Source organism: Lycium ferocissimum, chromosome 6, assembly GCF_029784015.1.
Source record: "Lycium ferocissimum isolate CSIRO_LF1 chromosome 6, AGI_CSIRO_Lferr_CH_V1, whole genome shotgun sequence".
In the NCBI taxonomy this organism is placed as follows: Eukaryota; Viridiplantae; Streptophyta; class Magnoliopsida; order Solanales; family Solanaceae; genus Lycium; species Lycium ferocissimum.
Genome location: NC_081347.1, coordinates 67,206,794 through 67,225,937, shown reverse-complemented (window position 1 = coordinate 67,225,937; position 19,144 = coordinate 67,206,794). Strand labels below are relative to the sequence as shown.

At 34.1% G+C, this 19,144-nt stretch overlaps 1 pseudogene; it reads left to right on the top strand.

Annotated features, from left to right (window-relative positions):
* LOC132060139 (cytochrome P450 71AU50-like) overlaps window positions 1-18,896 on the top strand; it is a 34,649-nt pseudogene extending 15,753 nt beyond the window's left edge.
* The last annotated feature ends 248 nt before the right edge of the window (window positions 18,897-19,144 follow it).

The window sequence follows — 19,144 nt, the reverse complement described above, 5'->3', positions numbered from 1 at the left end:
TCTCTCAAATTATTGGTCTTTAATTTTTATCCTTCGCTTAAAATTTATGAATTTCTGATTCGAACCCCCGCTCAATCAAAAATTAAAAATAACTTCGCAAGGCAGAGTTTTGGATTCTTAAGGTAGAGTTTGCCATGCCTGAAGACAGACTCTGCCTTAAGGTAGAGTTTGCTACCTTAAGGCGAACTCTGCATTATAAGGTTGCAAACTTTGCCTTGTAATTTTTTTTTTAATTTTTGACTGAGCGGGGGTTTGAACCGGGATCCCATGAATTTTTAAGTGAAAGGCAAAAATTAAAGACCATCAATTTGAGGGGCAAAATTAAAGACCACCCCCGAATAAGGGCAATCGTGCAAATTTCCCTTATAAATTAGCTCACGAAAACATGATTCATCCAACTCATTTAAATTTAGCCCATTTTGACTCGACCAAAGCAAAATTGGACTAATATGTAGCCCAAATTGACCCGTGAGAAACCTTGTCAATATATTTTCAAAAAGTTTTTTGTTGTTTGATATGATATGTATAGGCATAATAAAGAAAATAATATTTTATTAGGTACTTCAAAAATAAAAGAAGAAACAAAGAAATGAAAACTTAGTAAGAATTATGCGAGTCGGGTTATGATGCACTTTTTAGTCCATTTTAGCTCAACTCATTTGAGCTAGAGTAACTTTTGGTTATTTAATGAGGGAAACTTACATAAAACACCATATTTTGAGATTTTCTTAAAACACCATGTTTTGAGATTTTCTTACATATTATAGCTACTTTTTCATATTTACAATATGTAGCTAATTTTTAGATTTTTACTGTTGTATTTCGTTTGTAAAAATACATGTATTTTCTGACCTTCCTTATTTTTTGGATGATTTTTTAGTGCCCCATTAATTATGGAATTTTCTAATAATGGATACACCCCACAAATCACGTATTTACCATATCCTCCATAACTCATCAAGTTTCTCTTTCATAGTTAAATACATGTATTTTTTTCCTATTTTTTGGGGCTAAATATTTGGGCTGTATTTCCTTATAGTTTAATACATGTATTTTTTTTTCCTATTTTTTTGAGCTAAATATTTCGGTTGTATTTCTTCATAGTTAAATACATGTATTTTTTTCCTATTTTTGTGGACTAAATATTTCGTCTGTATTTCCTTATAGTTTAATACATGTATTTTTAAATACAAGTGAATATAGGAAAATACACTCTATACAAAAAATACCAGCGAAAATATAAAAAATACCATTGTATTTCCACCAAAAAAGATGAATAAATTCAAATCTTTTTAAAAAATACATTGTAGTCGTGAAGAGAAATACAACATAAACAAAAACACTAAAATTTACCAAAATTTGTTACTTGTAATGGGAGTAAAAATCATGCTAAGATGTGAGAGAAATCGTGCTAATTATGGTGAAGAATAATGAGAGTAAAAATCGGATAGAGAGAATTTAAGATGTGAGAGAAAAATATTTGAAAAAAGAAAAAAGATTGTGAGTAAGTGGGAGAGAGGTACCTTATTTTTAGGAAAATACAGTGCATTTATAAAAACAAGTTATAGATGATAATTTGATAAATAATTAAGCTACTAATAATAAATAGAAAAAAGATAGTTAATATTAATAAATAGGTCTTAGACATAGCTATAACAAGTAAATTTTCCATTTAATGAACCGCTCTTTTATTAATCCAACCCACTTCGACCATATCAAATTCAGCCCAACCCACCACTTTGACACGCCTAAATCAAACTATGTTAGTGATAATCAGATTTGTTATTAGCCAAATTACTAATGTAATAAATATTAGGTGCGGGATTAACTCGCCATGCATATTAAGGCAGAATTTGCATGGGCACGGGCAGAATTTCTGCCCATGCAAATTCTGTGTTAAGGCAGAATTTCTGCCTGAGGGGTAAAATTTAAAGACCACCATTTTGAAGGGTAAAAATTAAAGACCACCCCTAGCGAAGGACAATCCTGCAAATTGCCAAATTATTCCATATTATACTCAAATATACCAAGGTATACACAGATTGTACGGGCGAAAATGCCCCGCCCGTGCCTACGCAAATTTCGCCTTAGGCTTAAATTGCAGTTCCACGCCAATTTGCATGGATAGATTTGCAAAAATTTTGCCTTGCGATTTTTTTTTTTACTGAGCTGGGGTTCGAACCCACAACCTCGGGGTGTTAAGAGAAGGACAAAACTTAAAGACCACCAATTTGAAGGACAAAAATTAAGTACCACCCCAAATGAAGGACAATCCGCGCAAAAGAAAGATAATTTGGGCATTAAAGGATTTGGGCCGAGATTTGAATTCGGACAGGCCCAAGGATAATAATTATTGACCCTCTAGATGAGCTAGTACAATCAACATTCATGAAACCATTAGGCAAATAATTTGGACGGGTAGGCAATATTAGGCCGATAGATGTATGTTTAGGCCGAGAGACAACGAATAATATACGTTTTATATTCGCAAGGGACAATGAATATAGGCAAACAATAACAAATACTCCTTTTGTCCCAATTTATGCGCTACAGTTGGAATTCCGAAATTCAAACTTCTAAACTTTAATCGTGATCTCGGACATAGAAGCTTTAAGTTTTTTGAAATAAAATTTACCTATTTGAAAACTATGTAAAAAGTACTATAAATCACAATAGTTAACAACTTGAAATATTTAAAAAACATATAAAAACCTCTCGATAAAAAAGAACTTAATTGACTCTCGAAATTTTAACTGTGCCATATAAATTGGGACGGAGAGAGTAAGCAACAACAAGTAATGATAAGAAAACTATAAGCACATAAAATTGCATTGAGGATTGGAGTCCCTTCAAAAGAAAGAATACCATTTTGTTACCCCTTTATGTACATCACAATGTTCGAAATGTTAGAAATTAGAGTTATTTATCATGAATGTAACATTAACTTATTGATTAAATTTTACCAAACGACCTAGATGATAATAGTTGGTGGATAATGCTGGCATTATTTAAGAAGCATATTTGAAAAAAAAAAAATATCTATCAAATTGTAGTGGTTTCTGTAAGATCCTCATTTAATTAAGTACTACCATATTTGAAAAAATGGAGAATAGGAACGTAGCCGACCTACCTAACTTAGTCCTACAATTCATTCTCGTTCTTTCTCGGTTCATTTTTTTTATTTTTTTTATTTTTTATGATTTAATCATTTGACATGAGTAGTCTATTGATTCGATAGATCCATATTCATGTTAAATAGGTTTATTAAGAGAATAAGAGAACAAAATGCTCTCTATAAAAAATTATTACTCCAATGCAAAACTCCTGAATAAAAAATAAAAAACTAAATGAACCATCACTTTCACCTTTTTCTCCATGAACTTCATCGCTGCTAAAAACTAAATAAACCGTGACTTTCACCAGGGGCGGACCCCTTTAGGGTGGGGTGGCATGGCTTGCCCTAGATTAATAAATTTTTGGCATGGCTTGTCCTAGATTAATAAATTTTTTATATACTTATGTTGTAATTTTTTTAAATTAGGTTAAATATTTAATCCTGTCACCCCCAGTCGTAAATTAGATAAAGGTGCCACGGCTGGTAGACACAAGTTTGGATCTATCTTGAACATTTTTCGATTCCCGTTTTTCTTTGTCCTTTTTACTTTCTTTGTACCAGTAATTCCCTTTTCGGCTCTCCTAATTTTCTATTTATCTTTTTATTATTTATATTGCCTTTCATCTTTTCTATTATTTTAGCTGTAATCTCTAGCAAGAACACACAAATAGAAATTTCAAAATCCCCTTAAATTAAGCATTTATCTTAATTTCAAATCTATGAGTATTTAAATCGAAAAACTTGGGTCTCAATAAGAATTTTGGATTGAGATCAAAATTCATTTTTTTTTTTAATAATTTCTTTTGGTTATTACTCCCTCCATCCATGTTTACTTGTCTATATTTGACTTGAGACACTTTTAATAAGCAATAAATAAAATGAGAAATTTATTGGAGTACTTAATAATAAGCGTAAAATAGGTATAAAATGGTAAATTATGTCTTGGTTTTTCAAACTATATAACTTACAAGTAAAAGTGGACATATATTTTTAGTATAATGGACAAACAAAAATGGACGGAGGGAGTGTATTATAAAAATTTATACTATTAAATAATTGTTAAATTCAATTTAAATAACTTTACTACTTAAATTGTGAGAGAAATTTCGTAAGCACTGCTTAGAAAAAATATGAAATTTATGATTTATTTTTGAGAACTTGTAGTTTATCTAATTTTACATTTACTTATGGGGTGTATTTACCTATTGAAGAGTTTTTCTATTGTTTTTATTATTTTGATTGGTGTAATTCCCTTATTGAAGATGTTATTTTACTTGTGCAAATTCATTTTTTAATATACATAAGAGATGCAAGTCCCTTGTTGGAAATGTTGATTTTACTTCTGTTATCAATGGGTGTTAATGAGTGTGATTCCTTGTTTAAGATGCTAATTATGTTCGTTTCTTGATTTTTGAGATGTAATTTTCATATTTGTAAATAAAAAGAAACCTATTAAGTTGACCCGAATAAACTCAAAAGAGATGGACCCGACCCAAATATACGTTCCTAACAAGATGTACATTGAAGAAAATTAAGGCACTCGCCACCTTCAAATCCTAGATCCGCCCCTGACTTTCACGTTTTTCTCCATGAATTTATGGGCTGCTAAAAACTAAATGACACATAAGCAGACAAATTTGGCACGGCCGTATTTGTTTTTATCAAGATTAAGACATCTGAATGAATAAACATTTGAATACTAAAATGTAAGATCTAGATATCTGAATTTGAATACAAATCTGAATATTAAAATGTTGTAAAATTTTATTTTTATTTAAAATTTAATAAAATATTAAATTAATCTAGTTCTTAACAAAAATATTTTTAAAAAAACCTTTGACGGTTGGTCGTGCGGATGGCTAGTGGTGGTGGTTGTAGGTGTTGATTGACATGATGTTGGCTAATGGTGATGTTATGTGTAGTAGCTAGTGGTGGTTGATAGTAATGGTTGAGGGCGGAAGTTAGTGGTGGAGGCTGATAGTTGTGGTCTTGTGGCGGATGATAATGACAACTAATGATGGTGGTTGAAAATATATAGTAGTGACTGATGGTGGTGATTGTCAGTATGGTGGTTGTTGTGGTTAGATAATTGGCGGTGATGATTTTAAATGGTGGCTAATAGTGGTGACGACTGATTGTAGTGTTTCGTAACCTGGTGTTTGTGGATAAGGATGGTAGTTGTAGGTAGTGGATGGTGGTAGTTGATAATAGTGGCGGTGCGGCGGCAACTATAATTGATAATGGTGGGTGATATACGGCAGTAATGGATGAAATTGTTGAACTTCCATCTTTATTGAATCCTTAAGTGGACATCTTATTGATATTTAAATTTTGTTACAAATCTTAGTCATTCACATAATGGTTAAGTTCTGAATGATTAAGATTCAAACCTAAAAAACAAACTAATTTAATGACTGAAATTTAAATGATTAAAGTTACGGCATTCATTAAGTGCAACAAATGAGGCCTTGTAGCCTATTTGACCAAGTTTATTTTCCACCAAAAATGTTTATTCTTTCTGATAAGTGCTTATTTTGAAAAGGTGTTTGGCCAAGCTTTTGATAAAATAAGTCTTCGAAGTGTGAGCGTGTTTTTTCAAAAGCAAAAAAAAAAAAAAAAAAAAAAAAAAAAAAAAAAAAAAAAAAAAAAACGGTTTTTGCCCAAAAGCATTTTTGAGAAAAATACATTTAGAAGCACTTTTTAAAAGTTTGGCCAAATACTAACTGCTGCTCAAAAGTCATTTTTAAATTAATTGGCCAAACACAAACTGCTTTTCGCCAAAAGTGCTTTTATGAAAATTACTTTCAAAATAAGCTGATTTTAGAAACTTGACCACACATACTAGTCTCGTTGACGATTTGAGGGAGGGGCACGACATATGTTATTGGCTTTGATAAAGATCAAATAGAGGAAACTCGAGAAAATATTGAATACTTAGAAGGCTAAAAAAATCGAGGAAGCTGAAAAAAGAAATAGAAATTAAAAAACAATCACATAAATGATAATTTAAACACTATTTACCATGGTTCAATAAAATTGTCAGGTTTATCAAAACAGTACAAATTTTGTAACGGGTAGCTATTTTATTTAATAAAGACAGATTTAGAATTGAAATTTATAAATTTTTAACGTAATTTTGTTAATATATAAATTTATAAACACTTGTTAAATTTTTTGTAATACATATATACGTGATCTAGAAAAGAGTAGTTGTATTTACAAAAATTCATTTAGATTGTGACTTCGCCTCTAATTATATAGGCACCTGAGGGAGGAGAGAATTGTTTCTTTTTATCTTTCATTATTCTTTTATCTTTTCTCTCCCTTTCACCATTAGTTTCTCACCATTAGTTTCTTCCATCGTACATCTTTTCTCATTTCTTTTTCTTTTTGTCTTTTTTTTTTCCCTCATAGCAAACTTTTTGGTCATTCGGGTAATGATTTGAGTTATGCAAGTATCAGTTATATAAAAATTAGTCATGTGAATTAATTATAGTATATGATTTACTTACGTAGGAATAAGTAATATTGCAGGGATTAGTAATGTAAAGAATACAATGCTGAATTATTCCTTTGAATATCTGGCTTGTTGTATTAGAAATTAATATACGTTATATAATTTTTAAAATAAAATGTTTGCTTATAATTATCCATAACGTTGCATATAAATGAACCTGATAGTTTCTTTAGAAAAGAAAATCCTTTAAGTGTGGAGCGGTAGGGGGTCAATTTGTTATTTGAATATTTTTACTCATGTATTAGTAGTAATCTCTAATTCCCTAATTGTTGATTGTATTTTCTATCACACATAAAATAATACATAAGTTGACTCATAACTTAGGCCTATTTGATTTATGTGAAACTGTAAATTGATAACAAAATACCATTGGTGTTAGGGGTGTTTATCGGGCGGATCAGACGGATAACTACGCTTAACAATTCGGCTTATCGGTTATCAGCTTTGAAAAGTACTAATACGCTAGCCAACCGACAAGATATCGATTGGTTCAGTTTCGGATTAGTAATTATCGGGCGGTTATTGAGCGGTGTATGAGTTAAAAAATACAGAAATATTGGATGCCACAAATTTGGTACAAATTAAGAATTATAGGTGAAGAATAAAATAACATATAAACTAACTGGGAACAAGTAACTTGGATAGAATTTCACTCGGAAAGCTTTAGACAACATAGCAAAATAGACTCATTTGCATTGTCCTGAATTTTCATGATGACAAATCGAAACGAACTGGATCACCAGAATCAGTTAAAAGTAGAGGATTTCACCAACCTGTTTTTTTTTTTGGGATCCAAGTACCCGTGGGCGTGGCATACACTAATAGAATATTGAATCTGAATGGGACTTTAGCTTTAGGGTACACAATAGATACTATATACTTAGGGGTAAGAATGTAAATAGAATAAGGAAATTGAGTAATCCGCCCCCACGCGATAAACCGTTGACTATAAATTGTTAATCCGTCACCAACTGTTCATCCGATAACGCAATACAAATAAGCCAATTTTGCGGTTGGATTATCGGTAACGGTTAGATTTTGAACAACCCTAATTGGTGTGGTGAATTATATACAAAGCAGATAAAAAGCTTACAAACATAGTAGTATATGTTAGTTTTAGAGCCCGTTTGGATTGGCTTATAAGTTGCTGAAAACGGCTTATAAAAATTTATTTAAGCAACCCTTTTTGAGTGTTTGGTTGTCAAACATAAGACATTTTGTGCTTAAAATAAGCCAAAAAAAAAATAAGTTGGGGTAGCCCAACTTATTTTTTTTTTGCCTTATAAGCTGTTTTCAGCTTATATGCTACTTTTTTTAAGCTAAACCAAACGGGCCCTAATACATAGATAACTCCCTTCCTAACTAGCAATCCAATTACCCCCTAAGATTATTTTTTAAGGCTTAAACCAAGCTGGCTTAAGGAATATTTTTATATGGAATAATAATTAATAACCTTTATAAGCACATAAATTTGCATTGAGGATTGGAGTCACGTGAAAAATTTATGGCCAAACACATATGTGGCCCCCTAAACTTGCCAAGATTTTCCATATAGACACCTCAACTACAAGTGTTACCTATTGGACACTTAATATATACTCAAAGTGTATCTATTAAACACTTCATGCAGAATCCCCCAAAAAAATAAAGTGCGTGACTTTCACACACTATGACATGGCAAATAGAGCGAATCATGATGTGAAATGTGGTAAACAAAGAAAAATTATGGGATCTCCATATGATTGGCAAATGTGTCCACCAAGATCTTCATAAAATAGCCAAAAAATATGGTCCCATTATGAGCATGAGATTTAGTCTAGTTCTTGTAATTGTTGCTTCATCTCCTCATGCTGCTGAACAATTCTTGAAGAACCATGATCTCGTTTTTGCGACTCGACCAAATAATAGAACTTCTCAATATATCTCGTACGATCAAAGAAATTTGGTATTCGGAAAATATGGACCTTATTGGCGAAATATGCGAAAATTGTGCACTTTAGAATTGCTTAGTACTCGCAAGATCAATTCATTTCAATGCATGAGAAAACAAGAAGTTGCAAATTTTGTAACTTTTATCAATCGGTCAGCTTCGAATGGTGTGAATGTTGATATTAGTGCTAAACTTTCTACACTAAGTGCCAACATGGCATGTTTAATGGTATTTGGGAAAAAAAACATGGATGATGAATTTGATGAAAGGGGTTTTAAAGATGTGATTCAAGAGGTTTTGGTTATAACAGCAACACCAAACATTGGTGAATTTTTCCCCTTTCTTGATGTGTTTGATTTGCAGAGAGTTGTTCCTCGTATGAAGAAATTGGCAAAGATATTTGGTGAATTTTTGGAGAAAGTTATTGATGAACATGTTCAAGATTCTAAGGAGGAGGAGCACACCAAGGATATTGTTGATACTATGATAAATATCATGCAATCCGGCGAAGCTGGATTCAAGTTTGATCATCACCATGTCAAAGATTCAAGTTTGATCATCATAACATGAATAGAGTTGCAAGTTAATTTTAGTAGGCATTAAACCATGGTTTGAAACCATGACCCCAAACCGGCGTTTGGACATCGTTTTTCACTCGTAGTTTCAAAAGCTTATCAAAAAGTCATTTCCAAAAAGGTACAATGTTTTGTTCATCATAACATGAATAGAGTTGCAAGTTAATTTTAGTAGGCATTTGGCCATACGTTTTCAAACCATGGTTTGAAACACATGACCTTCAAAAATCTACCGACGCGTTTGGACATATGATGCGATATTTCATTTTTACATGGTTTCAAATCCCAAATCATCCAAAAAGTCATGATTTGGGGAAATTAAAGATCGTCATGAGTTTGATTTCAACTTTTTTAAATATAAAATTTAACCCATAAGTTTATATTTTGTAAAAAAAAAAAAATCAAGAAAAAAAAAAGGAAAAATACTGAAAAAAAAAAAGTTGAAAAATCCCATAAGTTGGTAGATATTTTTAACAATTACCCCCATCAATCATTTACCAATCTCATTAACTTCCATTAGGTGTTAGGAAGCCAATCTTTATTTATGTCTACCAACCTTTAATTTATGTGGGAGGATTATATTAAAAAATTGAGTAGTTACATTTTTTTTTTTCACTATTCATGTTAAATTTTCGTTTTTATTGAGCTAAAGTTTGATTAATTGATGTTGTATTTTTTAGAAAGGCCTTCTAGTAGTGCACTAATTTTGTTATGAACTATGACTTGCTCATTTGGTAAGATTGTATAAGAATTGAGAATGTTTTAATAGCTTTCACAATGTGTGGGGTTTTTATGTCTATAAGAGAAAATACAACTTAAAATATTCAAATTGCATGTCCAAACACGGTTTGAAACCACCATGTCCAAACGGGGCCTTAGTTAAGTTTAACTAATATTTTTTGATGTGTAAAAAGAATTTCACTAGAAAGTCATCTTTATTAGTTATAGAGCCCGTTTGGATTGGCTTATAAGTTGCTTATAAGCTGTTTTCAGCTTTTTTGAGTGTTTGGTCGGCTTAAAGTCATTTTGTGCTTAAAATAAGCTCAAAAAAATAATTGGGCCCATTTGACTTAGCTTATCTAAAGCAGATAAGTTAGACTACCCCAACTTATTTTTTTTAGCTTATAAGCTGCAAACAGCTTATAGGCATAAGCCCATCCAAACAGGCTCATAGTAGGTAACTTACCGTATTTTCAAAATCACAAATTTCACTTTTTATGTAGGGCTACATGTAAATATTTTTGAATGACTTGATAGTGTAATAATTCTTTTACTCCATCTAGGTATATTTTTAATTAAGTTTAACTTATATTCATCGAAGAGTAAAAAGATTCCACTCGCAGTTCATCTTTATTTATTGTAGCAAGTCAAGATCACAAATCCTACCATTTTATGTCATGAGTTACTCCTAAATATCCTTGGATGATTTTACATACACCATCCATATATTTTTTAATAGTAATTAATATCACCATCACAGAAGGGGTTTAGACTATGACCCCTGCTTGTATATTAAAAGCCAATAATGGAGAAGGAGAATATAATGCCTAATAGAACACAAAGATCGGTATTTGCCAGAACTTGAAGTATATTATTTCTTGCACAGTGTTACATTGATACGTGAGGGAATATATACAAAATAGAGACAACCAAGTCTAGGACTCCTACATACAACGTAAGACTACAAACAGCTAACTAATTGCTGTAGGATTAGGAGTTATATTCCGACTAGGATTCAGACTACTTGACTTGGACGTTAACTGTCTAATACTCCCCTTGCAAGTTGAAGGTGGGGAAACAACATTTAGTTTGGAGCTTAGAAATTCAAATCTGGCAGTAGCTAGGGGCTTGGTGAGAACATCAGCAAGTTGATTTTTCGTTGAGAGAAATTGAACAGAAAGGTCCTTCCGCGCCACTTTGTCTCGGACGAAATGAAAGTCGATCTCCACATGCTTAGTGCGAGCATGAAATATGGGATTGATGGAAAGATACGCAGCTCCTAACACCAAAGAACAGGAGGGCTGCAGACTGAAATGCCAAGTTCAAACAACAGGGATTGAAGCCAAGTAAGCTCAGCAGCAGCATCAGCAAAGGCTTTATATTCAGACTCAGTAGAGGAGCGAGCAACGGTACGTTGATTTTTAGAGGACCAAGAAACCAGTGCGCTCCCGAAATAAATAGTGTAACCACCTGTGGACTTGCGATCATCCAAGGACCCCGCCCCGGGGAATCGAAATAAAGCTTGGAGACGTGTTAGCTAATCTGGGAATGAAGATATGACTATTGACAGTGTGCTTGAGATATCGAAGTATGTGTTTAACAGCGACCCAATGGTTTTGAGTTGGAGAGTGCATGAACTGACACACCTTATTGACGGCAAATGCAAGATCCGATCTAGTGAGCGTTACATATTGTAAAGCTCCGACAATATTATGGTACAAGGTCGGATCATCAAACTGAGAGCTATCTCCAGCATACAACTTGGTATTTGGAGCCATAGGTGTGCGAACAGGTTTGCAATTCAACATATTTGATCTGGACAAAGAAGGTGTGAACATATTGCTGCTGTGAGAGGGATAACCCGTTGTTAGATCTTCTCACTTCAACACCCAAAAAGAAACTTAGAGGACCCAAGTCACGAATGGAAAATTCCGCGCCCAGCTTCGAGATGATAGAGTCAAGGAAGTGAGGTTGGCTTCCAGTAAGTATAATGTCATCAACATAAACGAGCAAGTAGGCAAGTACATTGTTGGCAAAAGATACACAAAAAGAGACCTATCAGTTTTGGAGGGCGAAAACCAATAGCTACAAGAAATTGATGAAGCCTCATATACCAAGCTCGAGGATCCTGTTTGAGACCATAGAGCGACTTGGCAAATGACAAACATGATTGGGATATGAGGGGTGAGCGAAACCAGTAGGTTGAGCCATAAAAACAGGCTCGTGAAGTTGGCCATGGAGAAAGGCATTTTGGACATCGAGTTGTCGCAAGGGCCACCCTTTAGAGATTGCAATTATGAGAACGACATGAACAGTAGCGGTCTTAACCACAGGGCTAAATGTTTCAAAGTAATCGTGACCTTCAAGCTGGTGGAACCCTTTGGCGACTAAACGAGCTTTGTAATGCTCAATGTGACCAGACGAGTTTCTCTTAATTTTGAAAACCCAATTGCTGCCCAGTACATTCATGGAAGGTTTATATAGAACCAAGGACCACGTTCCAGTGCGGAGAAGAGCATCCATCTCAGAGGCCATGGCATTTCGCCAAACTTTATGCTTATTGGCCTCGTAAACTTGGAAGGTTCGGTGGCGACGGTAGAGCATTGAGGGATAAAGAGTCAACAGTGGATAAATGAGATGCGGCGATGTGACGAAGGACCATGTGATGAGTGTCAAGAACAGAGAAAACAAAAGAGAAATTGAAGAATGACTATCTCAAATACTTGATTCCCTTACATCAGAATACATTGGTACTTAAATACAAGAGAAATAAGAAAGGAAAGGAAGTAAAATATCCTACACCAAATGTAAATCCTACAAAATATTCTCCCACTAATGTTACATAATATTCTACACTAAATGTAGAATATCCTTAATAATATTTCATATATTCATAGTATCTCTTCATATTCACCATATCGAGAATCTCTTAATGTAGATATTCTACAATCTGTCCATTATGCTAACATCCCCCCTCAAATTGATGCTTCTGGATCAACAAGCATCAATTTGCCTACAAGAAACCGATGACGTTGTCGTGCCATTGATTTTGTAAACACATCGCTATCCGAAGATCCTTGGATACATGTGGAAGAGTAATAACTCTTCTATCTACAACTTCTCTGATAAAATGACAGTCCACTTCAATATGCTTGGTTCTTTCATGATAAACTGGATTGGTTGCAATCTAAATGGCACTTGTGTTGTCAGCATGGAGAGGAGTAGGACTAGATTGAGGAAATCCTATTTTTGCAAGTAAACCACGAAGCCAAATAATCTCGGAACAAGTAGTAGACATTGCTCGATATTCAGCCTCCGTTGAAGATTTTGAAACGCGATCTTGCTTCTTGCTCTTCAAAGATATCAAACAATCTCCGAGAAACATGCACCATCCCGTGACAGAGCGGCGAGTATCAGAGCATCCAGCCTAATTAGAATCACTAAACGATTTAAGCTGAATAGGAGAGCCACTAGGAAAAAATAATCCACGAGGAGATGTTCCTGAGAGATATCGAATGATGTGACGAACAACCACTAAATGTAGATGACGGGGAGTCTGCATAAATTGACTGACTTGTTGAACTATAAAAGAGATATCAAGCCTAGTAATAGTAAGATAATTTAGGCTTCCAACTAATTGTCGAAACAAAGTTAGATCAGGAATAAGATCTCCTTCATCACGACGATACTTTACATTCAATTCCAATGGAGTATCAACAGAGGGTGATTCTTGAAGACCAGCCAAAGCAATCAAATCCTGAGTATATTTGTGCTGGCTTAAGAAAACACCTAAAGAATTATAATGAACTTCCAACCCCAAGAGATATGTTAGAGTACCAAGATCTTTCATATGAAAAGAATCCTTAAGTCTTCTTTGAGGCTAGTGATTAATGAAGAATCGGTTCGTGATAATGATGTCATTTACATATACCAAAAGAAGAACACAACCTGTAGATGTTTTTCGAAGAAACAAAGATGAGTCATATTTACTTTGTTCAAAAGAGAATTGAAGCAAAGTAGATCGAAACTTGTCAAACCAAGCTCACGGGAGCTTGTTTTAATCCATACAAAGATCGCTTCAACTTGCAAATATCTGATGTGGGTGATGAAAACAAACCAAGTGGAGGTTTCATATAAATATCTTCTTTCAGATCACCATGAAGAAAAGCATTTTTTTTCGTCCATTTGATGAAGAGGCCAGTTCTGTGATGCAGCAATGGCAATAATAGTTCGCACCGTAGTCATTTTTGCTACTGGTGCAAAAGTCTTCTCATAATCCACACCATACTCTTGTTTGTTACCAAGGACAACTAAGAGAGCTTTGTACCTATCAAGAGTTCCATCAGAATGAAGTTTAATTGAATAAACCCATTTACATCCAATTGGCAAGGACATTTGAAAGACATGAAACAATGTCCCATGTGTCATTTTCTTTAAGAGCCAAAAGTTCTTCCTCCATTGCTTTCTGCCAACATTCATGCTTGGAAGCTTGTGAGTAATAAGTTGGAACAGAAATGGTGGATAAAGTAGAGGAAAAACTATACCAATTAGGAGTACTTCGCAGTCTAGTAGATTGCCGAGTAGGCTCAAGAGAAGTAGGCCTTGAAGAAATCTCAGATTCTAGTTATGGAGCAGTCTCAGGTGGCGGATCAGTATCGGGAGGGGGTAAAGCTGGCCGACGTTGTTCATACACAAATTGAGGTTTGAACCGCTTAGAAGAAGATGACAAATACTCAAAAGTAGGAAGAATAGGAGAAACAGAAGATGACTCAACATGAGTAGGAAGGAAATACTGATTCTCAAAGAAAACAACATTTCTAGAAATACGAAATTTGTTAGAACTTGGATCATAGCAAATAAACCCTTTTTGAGAAGTACTATAACCCATAAAAGCACATTTAGTAGACTGAGCAGAAAGTTTATTGCGTTGAGAAGGAGGCAGATGTACAAAACAAACACAATCAAATGTATGAAAATTATGATAGCTAGGATTATGATGATAAAGGCGATAATATGGAGACTCAAGATTTAACACTTTAGATGGCAACCTATTAATTAAATAGACAGCAATAGACAAAGCTTCCACCCAGTATTTGGATGGGACAGAGGGCTCAATCAATAAAGTACGAGTGACATCTAAGAGATGACGATTTTTACGCTCAAAGAACCCCATTTTGTTGTGGCGTATATGGCAAGAGCGGAGTGAGACAATTCCTTTCTCAAGTAAGAAATTATTGAATTCATGAGACATATATTCTCCACCAGAATTAGATCTTAATATTTTGATGCATGTAGAAAATTGATTCTCAATATAAGCCAAAAATGTCTTGAATATGAAAAATACCTCAGATTTGAAACGGAGAAAATATACCCATGTAAACCGACTATAATCATCTATAAATGTCACAAAGTATTTGAAATGAGCATGAGAAGTAATTGGTGAAATGCCCCAAACATCACTATGAATGACATGAAAACATTTTGTAGCACGACTACCAAAATTAGGAAAAGGAAGAGTTTTACTTTTGCCTAATTTACAAGTTGAACAATCAAAAGAAGCAGCTGAAAATTGATTTTTATTTCCCAATAAACTTAATTCGATAAATGAGATAACACAATAGAATTTGGATGTCCTAGACGCTTATGCCAAACCTCAATCTTACTAGCAGTAGAAGTACAAGCAAAAGATAGAACAAGAGGAATGGAAAAATGTATAGGAAATAATCTTCCAACTTTAGGCCCCTTCGCGATTACCGTCCCCGATACCTGATCCTGCACAAGACAACCATTACGAGAAAAATTCACATCACAATTATTTTCTACCAATTGTCTACTGAAAGAAGACTAGTTGAGAGTTTTGGTGGCACAAAAACATTCTTGAAAGTTGGAGTAATGTCCCCAACCTTGGTACTGGGTAAATTAATACCATTGGCAACCTGAATCTGTGATGGACCGTGATACTTACGAACATTTTTTAGTATACTTGTTGAGTTGGTCATATGATTGGAAGCACCAGAATCAACAAGCCAAAAGTTAGTAATCCCAAAGCCGAAAAGGCTGACACGATCATTTGTTGGACCATTTCAGGAGTAAGAATTTGTCCTGCAGAAGATGAGTTGTCAGTTGTGAAACCATTTACCTCAGCTTCAAAAGCATTGACCCTACGATTTTGAGGGCATGTGGGACACTCTTTGATAATATGTTCATGTTGTTACAGTAGCTACAAAACTTCCTGCCACAATTGCTAGCAATATGACCATATTGCTTGCAGCTATAGCATTGAGTTCTAGTCATATCCCTGCCCTGTCCTTTTCCTTGAGCAAAGAAATGTAACAGTGACATCATTTGCTTGCTTGAAAGCATTTTGTGTGACAAGACGCTGCTCTTCACGAAGTAGTTCCCTAAAACAAACATCCAAAGAGGGAGACGAAGTAGTTCCCTAAAACAAACATCCAAATAGGGAGACGGGTCACGATTCATCAAGTTAGAGCGAGCACTCTCAAAATCGTATCGCAATTTCATCAAAAATTGGTCTCGCTTGCTTTGCTCATGAACTGCTTGAATTATAGAGATAGATTCAGTAGGTATTTTAGCATAAACAATATCAGTAAATTCAGCCCATAAATTCTGAAATCCAGAATAATAATCCTGAATAGAGAGACCTCGCGAGAGTAATTAGCAATTTCATGCTCTAGCTGAAATCTTCTAGCGCTATTGTCTTGATTGTAAACCTTTTGTAACTAATCCCACATGGCCTTTGCAGTCTTGTATGGCCTGAGATTAAGAACAATAAGAGGGTCAATTGACCCTAAAATCCATGTCATCACCCGAGCATCCTTGACCTTCCACTGACCTAACTTTGTAAGATCAGTAGGAGCAGGATCACTTCCATCTATATGGCCCCATAATTCTTTTCCCGTGACAAAAAGTTGAAACTGAAATTCCCAAGCTGAATAATTTTTTCCAGTGAAACGAACACTGAAAGACTCAAAGTGATGTGAAGTCATGTTTCTGATGTAAGGGAATCAAGTAATTGAGATAGTCATTCTTTAATTTCTCTTTTGTTTTCTCTGTTCTTGACATGGTATCAGAGCCTTCTTCTCATTATTTTGATTCATAGTGTCTTTCATTTGTGGTTCTTTCAAAAGTAAAATATCCTACACTAAATGTAAATCCTACAAAATATTCTTCCACTAATGTTACATAATATTCTACACTAAATGTAGAATATCCTTAATAATATTTCATATATTCATAGTATCTATTCATATTCACCATATCGAGAATATCTTAATGTAGATATTCTACAATCTGTCCATTATGCTAACAATGAGTGCGTTGAGGAGGTGCTGGGAATCAGATTGGGAACCCATTGACACATTAGGCAAAGTTATAGGTTGGTGAGATGGGACCAAAGAGGAAGTAGGCAAAAACGGAGGTAGAGAGACTAGGGAAGACGCCCAAGGTCGAGGTGCTGAAATTGTTGAGGGATGAGGACCTACTATTGATGGCTGGGCAGATGGAAAAATAGCTTCGTCAAAGTCTAGGACTCCTATATACAACGTAAGACTACAAACAGTTAACTAATTGCTGTAGGATTAGGAGTTATATTCGGACTAGGATTCGGACTACTTGACTTGGACGTTAACTGTCTAATAATGCCTAACCTCTGTACAAGTAAGTTAGGCATCCCTAACTTTGAGGAGAACGTTTGCTTCAAACCAAAAATGACTAGTAGCGTACCCTTATCCGTGTAATATCTCATACTAATATTTGATCCTAGTGTGAGAACAACTTGGTATACACAACTAAGCTTCCAAAATAAAAATCTAGGAGGACACCATGCATGCCTATGTATAAAAACATTAAACCAAAGTTTGTCATTTTTCTGTCTCTTAATTCTAGAATTAGGCGTTTGAATTTGGTCCACAAAATGAGCTTATTCCATCTCTAATTCTTTTACGCTGAAGGTTTATATAATTTAAATTAAACTCAAGTTTTAAGTTATATACATCGTCAGTATAAGAAATTTTTACAACATCAAGCCACATTTACCTTTTATAGCAAGTAATCCTTTATTTTCAAGATTACGAATCTTACATTTTCAGGAGGCTTACATGTAGACATCCTTTGGAGTGATTTGATAGTGTGAATAGATCATTATAATGATGATGTATATAGCTTAAACTCTATTTAAAAATATGTTAAAATTTTATTCTTCTTAATATATTCCAGATTGAACAACTTTTTCTGATACAAGATTCGTTTTGCAATTCTTAAATTTACTAGGTAAAAGTAATTGATAATGTACTTAACATAGAGTAACATGTACGTGAATGTTATTAATTTAGCAACTGAAAAAGAGTTCTCTATGCAGGATCTACTAATAGCTTCAATGGACACCTCATTAGCTGCAATTGACTGGATTTTTTCTAAACTTTTAAGGCAGCCAAAAGTAATGAAGAAATTACAAAACGAATTGGAACAAGTAGTTGGAAAAAATAGAATGGTGGAAGAGTCCGACTTGGAAAAATTAGAGTACTTAGACATGGTCATAAAAGAAGGCTTTAGGCTTCACCCTATTGCACCACTACTAATTCATCATGAATCCATTGGAGATTGCATAATCGATGGCTTTGATATACCTAAAGGTTCAAGAATTTTAGTAAATACTTGGGCAATTGGAAGAGATCCAGAAGTTTGGTCCGTACCCGAAAAGTTCATGCCAGAAAGGTTTGTTGGTAGTAACATCGATCTTTGTGGACGTGATTTTCAACTTTTACCATTTGGCTCTGGGAGAAGAGGCTGCCTCTGATTACAATTAGGGCTCACAATCGTTCGCTTAGTGCTAGCGCAATTGATTCATTATTTTGACTGGGAGTTACCAAATGGTATGATGCCAAACGATTTAGACATGACTGAGAAATTTGGTTTAGTTATGGCTAGAGCTCAACATCTAATGGCTATTCCTACTTATCGATTGCATGCATAGTTGATATTAGGATGTCGAATGAGTAGGTTGGGCTGAGTTGATAGTAAGATATTAAATGAGTTTGGATTAAATTTAGGCAGGTCAAAATTGATTGAGTTAAGTAAATGGGGTAGGTAAATGACAGACTATGAGTCATAGCCCGCCGACCCTACTCTTACCAGAGTTATTCTCTTTAATTATTTTCTTATAATTTGTTCAATTATCGTCACACAAAATTAATAATTTTTTTTAATTATAGCTATATATAACATATTAAATAAAAAAATATTTTAATATTGTTCTTTCAAGACTTTTC